The sequence below is a fragment of the Muntiacus reevesi genome, chromosome 17, assembly GCF_963930625.1.
Source record: "Muntiacus reevesi chromosome 17, mMunRee1.1, whole genome shotgun sequence".
NCBI lineage: Eukaryota > Metazoa > Chordata > Mammalia > Artiodactyla > Cervidae > Muntiacus > Muntiacus reevesi.
The window spans coordinates 21957424-21963423 of record NC_089265.1 but is presented as its reverse complement, the minus strand read 5'-3'; the positions used below and the strand labels follow the sequence as shown (position 1 = coordinate 21963423).

General features: G+C 41.7%; 1 pseudogene; it reads right to left on the bottom strand.

Moving 5' to 3' along the window:
• Positions 1–2083: 2083 nt before the first annotated feature.
• LOC136148331 (interferon alpha-3-like) lies at positions 2084–2668 on the bottom strand (annotated as a pseudogene).
• Positions 2669–6000: the final 3332 nt, after the last annotated feature.

Here is a 6000-nt window from a genome sequence, read left to right as displayed (position 1 = left end):
TGCACAGCGCAGGGCATCCTCCTGACTGTCTCCCAGACGCCTGTGTCCTCCTGGCTGAAACTCTGAGCTCCTAAACTCCAGGGAGAACCAAGAATCCAGTGAGGGTGGGGGCAAGTCCTTGTAGACAGCTGGGCTGTGTGCCACGTAGGAATGTTTCCGTCTAGAACTCGGTATTATTTCAACAGCCTTGGCCTCGTCATCCCAGTGAATGGCTGTTTCTCCTCTCACTGTGCAGTGGGTGAGCTGCAGGAATCTGTCTCTGAACAGCTCTCTGGGAACTGCCTCATCTTCCCGACCACAGACCCAGAACGTCAGGAAATAATCTTCTAACCAGATTCAAATCCAAAGAGTTAATACGTTAGGAGCACTTGGAAAGTGTCTGATAGCATTCTGAGCATGTTCTATAAATTAAAGCAATTAATCTTACCATACTTTCAAGAGGAGCTTTTATGATTATCTTAGTTAAGATGGTCATTGCAGTTAGTTATTGCAGTTAAGTCACAATGCAGGAATTTATAACTAGGCAATCTAATTTTAAGTACTAATGAAGAAAAATTTCAAAGATCTATTAGCGGGTAAATATAAATGAGAAACTGAAGTCTATAAAAATGATATTTTTTGTGATATACTTTAATATGTCCATATGTATAGATTTATTAACTACATTGAAAATGTCTAGAAGGATACCCATTAAATTATTAACAGTATAGGATTAGGGTGCATCCTCCTAGAGGTCAAGGGTAATTGACCAAAAATAATTTCTTTGTATGAATTATTTAAAAGTTTAGCAATGACATGTGTTTTATAAATATAAATATGCTTACGTAACCCTCTTTACTTCTTTAGAGTCACAATTATCATGGCAGCTACTGGTTGTCACATTTCTTAGCTGTCTCTGCAATCCCCAGCCTGCCTTGCTCTTTTTGCCTCATTTTGAACAGTTCAGGGCGTGTATAGATGTGAGAGTTGGACTGTGAAGAAAGCTGAGTGCCGAAAAATCGATGCTTTTGAACCATGGTGTTGGAAAAGACTCTTGAGAGTCCCTTGGACTACAAGGAGATCCAACCAGTCCATCCTAAAGGAGATCAGTCCTGGGTGTTCATTGGAAGGACTAATGCTGAAGCTGAAACTCCAGTACTTTGGCCACCTCATGCGAAGAGTTGACTCATTGGAAAAGACCCTGATGCTGGGACAGATTGGGGGCAGGAGGAGAAGGGGATGACAGAGGATAAGATGGTAGGTTGGCATCATCGACTCGATGGACATGGGTTTGAGTAAACTCCAGGAGTTGGTGATGGACAGGGAGGCCTGGAGTGTTGCGATTCATGGGGTTGCAAAGAGTTGGACATGACTGAGCGACTGAACTGAACTGAACTGAAGAGTTCAGGAAGACTCTTTTGGCAAGAGTGGCCAAATGTAGAAAACTTACTCTCCCTTTCACATCCTACTCCATTATCCTAGATTCCACATATGCAGATTGACTTCCCATGATGTATGTGGTTCTCCACTAATCCTCAAAGGTGTTCTGGTTTTTATAGGCCCCAAGCAGGCAATGTGTCCATTACCTGGGCTTTTCTCCACTCATCTCCCTCCAACCTCTAATCTATATCTCAAGAATCACATTCAATCCCTCTTAAAATTATCCCTTGTTACTTCTATGACCCCGGGTGGGTAACCCCATTCTCTCTATATTCAGGAGGTTCCAGTATAGGTTTATTGGGGGAATTAGGCTTTGGGTTAGATTTTATTCAAAGGTATGTGCAAACCAATTTGGTTTTTTAAAATTACTTTTATTTTTTCTACTGAAAAAAAGAATAGTCTTCTACAAAATATAATACAAAACAAATATCTTATGAATGATAAAGATTTAAATGCTATAAACAGCCTATATGTTTCCAATAACTTAAATAAATATAACAACTTCTTAAGATATGGAAAATGGATTCTAAATTCTGTTTTAAAGTTATTGTAGCATAACATTTAATATACATTTAAATAATCCCATATATTAGCCATCACTTATTTTTTATCTGACACAAAAATAGAGTTAAAGGTTGCACTTTGAGTCTTAGAAAATAGCCATTTAGTTGACCAGATGAACTGTTTTCAGATTCAATGTCTTCTTTATTTCCTGTTTCCCAATGAGCTTGTTGACCAAGACCAAGCTCCTTCTGATTTCCACGCTGACAACCTCCCAGGCACAGAGGCTATATTCTTTCTCTTTGAGATACATACTGATTCACTGGAAGTAACTCTTCACAGTCAATCTGGAGTTCTCTCTCCCTAGAGGCGACTGTTCCGAGAACCTTCCCTCCCTCAGTCCAGCTCCTCCAGCTGCTGATCTAGTCCCACAAGGAATCTGTCCAGGAGGCTCTCGTCCCGACCTGCAGAGGAGCCCGAGGTGCTGAAGAGCTGGAAGGTCAGCTGGAGCAACCCGTGCACAGCAACTGTGGCTTCTGTCTTCTCAGCCTGGCCCGTCCTCCAGGGTCTGAGGAGATCTGGTCAGTCCTGTCCCTCAGACAGGACACGATGGAAACTCTCTCCATCTGACTCCAGCGTGTGAAGCTTTCCAGATTGCCGCAGTTCGCAGGCAGCTCCCAGTCCAGAGAGCATGTGGGGCTGGAGCAGAGCATCCCCAGGCCAGCAGCACAGAGACGGGAAGGGCCATGGGGACGCTGGGGGCTCCGCAGGGCTGCCTGGAGGGAGGTCTAGGCAAGTTCTGAGGACTTGGGGTGATGGGCGGCTCTTAAAGAGTGAGCAGAGAAACTTTCCTTTTCTGGGTTTTTCCACATTTTGCCCATTCCTTTCTTTTTCTACTCTTTGTAATGAATCATAATATAAATGCTCATTTTTGCCATGAGTACCTCAGGTTGGGGACACCAAATCATGCGTTCCACTTTGGTTGATAGCTACACAGCCGTATATCATGCTTCTCACACCTCCTTAGTTGTTCCTGGGAGAAGAGTCTGGTCAAAGTCAGAGAAGGCAGAAATATTCATACAATATATATATGGTGGCTTTTCCAGGTCACCAAGAAATATTCAGTATAAAAAGAGCTTATAAGAGGAAATTTTTGATTTCTCTCATTTTTTTCTTTATTTACCCTTTTCTCCCTTCTTTAAAAAATAATCATGTGTGTATGTACCTTTCTGATATTACCTGAGTTGGCCTTAAGCTCACTGGAGACATTATAGGGAACAGTATCACTGATATCATTTGTTAAAAATGAATTATGTTGCAGCTATAATCTGCAAGGTACTTTTTAAGGTGTTGAATGTCCTAAAAATTCAAGTTTGCCTATGTTTATTTCTCTTTCTCCTCTACCACGACAATATTTCACAGGAAACTTTGCTTCAGTCACTGTGTGATAAACAGATAATCTCATCTCCTTAGATATTTCACTGGGAAGTGATAACCTACAATACACTCAGGGACACTGAGGTTGCAATTATATTCAAACCCTGTAATGACATGTCTTTATCAATTCTGTAAGGTACAGATAATTTTTAAGAATATTAATGGCAGAAGTTTTTACAGGCAGCCTCTCAGCCAAGTGTTGTTAATAAACATTTCATTAATTTTCACAGCTTCCCTATGAGATAATTACTATAATTATTGACATGTTTGCAAATAAGGAAACTGAAAACTCAGAGAGATTACTTAACTTGCTAACAGTCAGGATTACCTGCATAAGTGGTACTTGACCGCTAAACTCTTCTGCCTCCATGTTATTCCTCATTAACCTTACGCATTCTCCTTTAGCTGCACTGCATACAATTGTAATTAAGTAATCTAACTATGTAACATTTGACTGCCCTGAGAGACTGTAAGCTCCCTAAAGGCAGTAATGCCACATGTGGAGTATCAGCAAGGTGTCTGTCCCAGAGGAAGTGCACGGAGGGTTCTCTGTCCCATTGTTGTTCGTTACTGAGGCATGTCCGCCTCTCTTGATCCCATGGACTACGGCACACCAGGCTTCCCTGTCCTCCTCTATCGGTCAGTTTGCTCAAATTCATGTCCATTCAGTCAGTGATGCGATCCCATCATCTCATCCTCTGTCCCCCCTTCTCATCCTGCCCTCAATCTTTCCCAGCACCGGGATCTTTTCCAATGAGTAGGCTCTTCCCATCAGGTAGCCAAAGTATTGAAGCTTCAGCTCTGTCTCAGAGCCAGTTCTAACAGAACTATACACACAAAAATTTTAGTAGACAGTATTGGAAGACTGTTTTAGAAAATGATAATCTTCTGAAAACAGATAGTAAGAGTAATTTAAATGGGTTTTTTAACTTTCTGGATAATTTCTCAAAATATTGCCTCAGATGGGAACAGGGTCTCTCAAAGTTGTTGCTAAATTGCCGTAGTCAGTCAGACTCCTCCTGTACATCTCAGCCAAACACCACTTCAGATGTAGGACTGAAACTCAGCAAGTTCAAAGGGAACTGTGTACTCTTCATTTGTAGTGTAAAGATTGTAATGTCCCTGGAATGAGTGAATGGCACTTCTGTGACAAAGAATAGGAATTGGAGAGGAAGACTTTCTAAGTATCCTTCCTGATAGGAAGCACATAGTCAGAGCATCCAGCTCAGTCCAGAGTTTTAGAGAGTGGACATGGGGGCAAGATTGTCTGGTTTGATGTCACAGCTCCAGCCTGTACTGGCTATGTGACCTTCAGCACTCCGGTTTTCTTTTATATGAAACTGATAATCAAGTCTGTTTCACTGGCTAGCTGTGAAGACTGTAGGATGTAACGTACTTCCGACAATGCCTGGACGTATAAGCATTCAGTATCTGTTAGCTGTTCCCACAAGGCAGAAAATTCACACATCCAACTATGGAAACTGGATAGAATTTCATTGAGATGACCTGCTTCCCTTCCCTTAATTCTCAGCTCACTGGTCAACATTATTATATCTAATCTCATGTCTTGCGTGAACATGTCGGCCTGTCCAAGTCACTTACATCTAGTAGCTTCTAGGTAACAGCTGACCTCTCAAATGGGAATAAAATGACCATCCAGTCTGTACCCCAGTCTCTTTTCACGAGTTAATAGGTTTACATCCTCAGAATCCAATAACGTCCATGAAGAGTGAGTAATGTAAACAGACAAATAAAGATAAATAAATAGATACTGGGATTTAGCAAATTGACAACTAGCCTCTTAGTTAACACTCTGCCTAGAGTCTGCTGCCCTCCTCTGGCTCTGTCTACAGCTAAACAATCTCACATGGGCTGGTCTGAAATCTGTCACTCTGTGGAGCTCTTCATCCCCATTTGTGTAGTTAAGTGACATTCGGTCATTTGGACAGAGAAGAGGTCAGTATAGTTTTGTCAATTACATCGTTTACTTTCCTTTTACCTTGGTGCATGACTTTTTCATTAACTGCTTATTTGTACTTTCCAGGAATGCTCGATGAGAGAGGAAAGTTTTGATCTCTTGAAAATTCACAGAGGAAATACACTACCCCTTCTTTTCATTTATGTTTTCTGTCCCTTTTTGTTGCAGCAAACCTCAAAGTGGAAAGAGAAATGATTGCAGGAGCATTAGCACAGCTTTTACAAACTGAAATACAAAGAAGAGGTAGCAATATGAAAATTATACAAAAGTAGCAGAGAAAAAGTGGGTTGCTTGGACATGGCAAGGACAGTGGCCTGGGCTAAAACAGGCGGCCGGAGAGCAGCAAAGACACATTGAACCACTTGAACACCTGGACGGGAGTGGCGGTTATACTTTATTTTCATGAGAGTGACTTTGGAGGATTAATCATCTTGGTATAGGCTTAGTGTATAACCAGGGAGGGTTAATTTTGGATTTACACTGGATCTGCTTCTGTGACTTTAAGTCTTTGTGTTATTGTTAACATACCTAATGGCCTGCCTCAGGGAGATAACCTGACACCGCTCACCAGTGAAGGACTGTGACTCTGTGTGGGGCAATGGAAGGGGCAGCCTATTTGGCTACTTACCAGGCGGTCCAGAAATTCACATTTAGGAAGGGCAGAA